The following is a 3,420-nucleotide window of genomic DNA, read 5'->3' on the forward strand; positions in this document are numbered from 1 at the left end:
TTTATTTTCCTTTTTAATTTTGTGAAGTTTACATTTATGATAATGGAGTAATTCCCTAACTTGATTGGGAGTTGATTGAAAGGAGAACCTTGAGTTGGATTACTCAAGAGTTAAATTGTAATTGGGTTTATTGTTGATTGTCTCTCTAGTCATTAACGCTAATCCTTCCCAAGGGAGAGGATTAGAACTTGTGAATAGAAGTAGACTTCTAACTTACTTGACTTTCCTTTACTTGGTAAAGGATAACTAAGTAGAAGCAACCTTCAATTATCAATTGATCTTGAGAGAAATCCAACAAGGATAGAACTTCCAATTAATCTACTCCCGGTCAAGACCTTTATTTGAATTATATAAATTCTCTTATTTATTTTTTTATTTCTCAACATAAAAAAAAAAAGAAATTTTCTAGAAAACCTCTGACCAATAAGCTGCATTCTTTCCTGCAACTCGTTGGGAGACGACTTGTGATTCATACTCCCAGTATTTTTATTCTAATTTTGTGACAACCCTTTTAAATTGATAAGTGGACTTTTGCCGGTTAAGAACTGTACTTGCAACGTATTTCTTACATTAATTTCTTAATCTGCCAATTTCCGCCACGTCAAGTCCGCCCTCACTAAGATCTTAGGGGAGATGACCACCATTCTCAAGCAAATCCATCTTAATCAACAACAACCACCTCCACAACAACAATACCAACCGATAGCTCCACAAAGAGTTTCTGGAATTTGTTCTTGCAACTTTCATTATACCGATGAATGTCCACAACTCCAAGAGGATAATACCTTAGTGGCCACCAATTCTTACTTCAACCGTTCCAATCAAGGCCCTTATCAACAAGGAGGTAATTATAACCAAGGATGGCAAAACCAAGGTTGGCAAGAGAATTCAAACCAAGGGTGGAGAGACAACTATAACCAAGGATGGAGAGATAGTGCAAGTCAAAGGTGGAATAACAACAACCATCAACCATACCCCAACCAACAAAACCAATCCTTCTAACCAAATCACCCAACCACAAGTTACTCAAATCACCTACTCTTCTTCTTCCTCCAATCAAGCTCCAATGGATGACACCCTCCTCATTATTCTTCAAGAGCAAAGAGAATTTTGCTCCACCATTCAAGAGCTTATATCCCGCTTACCTCTACCAACCAACCAAACTCAAAGTCCCTCTCAACCCTCAATCTCAAGTGCACTTCCCTCTCAACCATTATCTAATCCCAAAGGTGGCCTCAATGCCATCACCTTGAGGTCTGGCACCATACTACAAGAGAGGAGTCCCAAAGAGTCAAGTACAAGGGAGGCTACTCAAGATGAAGATGTTGTTGAAGTGGAGGATGAAGAAGAAGTTCAAGAAGTTGTAGAAGAGGAAGTTTCTCAAGCAAGAGAGAGTGGCTCTAAGGAAAAAGATGTGATGAAAGATGCCATTCCAATCGCATTCCCAAGCTTGGCGAAGAGGACCAAAAAGCAATTGGAGTTGAATCCAAAGATGGTGGATATCTTTAAAAAATTTTAGGTAACCATTCCCTTTTTTGATGCCATTCGCGAAGTTCCTAAATATTTTAAATTTTTAAAGGATTTATGCATGAACAAGGAAAGGATTAATGAATTGGAAACTATTCCTTTGGGTAGTTCAATTTCTGCTTTAATGGGTGTTATTCCTGAAAAATGTGAGGATCCAAGACCCTGCTTGGTATCTTGCACTATAAGTATTATGCCCTTGTCTATTTATGATGAACTGAACCTTTCACCATTGAAATGGTCGGCGACATGCTTTGTTTTGGCCAATAAGAGCATTATTTCTGTGGTTGGTATTGCTGAGGATGTCTTAGTGAGCATCAAGGGGTTGACCTTTCTAATTGATTTCTACATCCTTGAGATGCCTCTTAACGACTCCGGGAAACCGTCATCTATCTTATTAGGGAGGCCCTTCTTGAAGACATATCAGTTTTAACTTCATGCATTCTCAAGCACCTACTCATTCGAGATTGACGGTAGAGCGGTAAGCTTTAATTTGGATGAGGCTATGAAGCATCCACCGGAAGACCACTCTATCTTCCAGTGTGACATTGTTGATGAAGTTGTGGACGAAGTCCACCATGAGACTTGATGAGCTGAATTTGAGCAAAAGGGCAAGTGTGAGGAAGCTAAATGAATATCATGAAGACACCTTTCCACCCCCAATATTGCCAGACAACAATGTACCAAGTCTTGATTTAAGTGTGGAATTAAAACCTCTATCTCCTCACCTTAAATATGCCTTTCTTGATAACAATCTAAAACTCCCAGTGATTATTGCAAGGGAGCTCACTTCCGATCAGGAGGAGAGATTACTTGATGTGTTGCAAAGGAATAAGAAGGCTATTGGGTGGAGCTTGGCAGATATAGTGGGTATAAGTCCCCATGTTTGTGAGCATTGCATTTTTCTAGAGGAAGGATCTAAATTGGTCTGCCCACCACAACAGAGGTTAAATGCCACTATCATGGAAGTTGTTAAGAAAAAGGTGACTAGACTTCTAGAGGCCGACATTATCTACCCTATATTGGATAGAGAATGGGTTAACCCGATACAAGTTGTGCCCAAGAAGTCGGGTGTCACCATGGTCAAGAGCAAAAGTGGAAAACTCATGGCAACTAGGATGCAAAACTCTTGGAGGGTATGCATTGACTATAGGCGCTTGAACTTGGAAACCTGAAAGGACCACTACCCACTTCCATTTATTGATCAAATGCTTGACCGGTTGTCAGGTAAATCACACTATTATTTCTTAGATGGCTATACTGGTTATTTCCAAATTCATATAGCTCCGGAAGATCAAGAAAAGACTACTTTTACATGTCCATTTAGAACATATGCTTACAAGAGGATGCCTTTTGGCTTATGTAATGCACCTGCGACGTTCAAAGGGTGCATAACTAGCATCTTTTCTGATTTTCTTGAGCATTGCATGAAAATTTTTATGGATGACTTTAGTGTTTATGGAGATTCATTTGATGATTGCTTGGGTAGTTTGGCCAAAGTACTAGAAAGATGTACTAGCTCAAACCTTGTTCTCAATTTTGAAAAGTGTCATTTTGTGGTTAAACAAGGTATTGTGCTAGGCCACAACGTTTCTAGTGATGGTATCTCTGTGGATCCTGCAAAAGTTGAAGTTGTTTCTGAATTACCTTACTCCTCTTCTGTGAGGGAAGTCTGTACTTTTCTTAGTCACACAGGTTTTTACCAGCGGTTCATAAAGGACTTTAGTTAGGTGGCTTTGCCTCTTTCCCGTTTGCTCCAAAAAGATATAGAATTTGATTTCAATGAGGTGTGCATGGAAGCATTTGATACATTGAAGGAAGCCTTGACCAAAGCACCCATAGTGAGAGGGCCAAATTGGAATAGCCCGTTTGAGATCATGTGTGATGCATCTAACC

The sequence above is a fragment of the Arachis hypogaea genome, chromosome 19 (genome assembly GCF_003086295.3).
Source record: "Arachis hypogaea cultivar Tifrunner chromosome 19, arahy.Tifrunner.gnm2.J5K5, whole genome shotgun sequence".
In the NCBI taxonomy this organism is placed as follows: domain Eukaryota; kingdom Viridiplantae; phylum Streptophyta; class Magnoliopsida; order Fabales; family Fabaceae; genus Arachis; species Arachis hypogaea.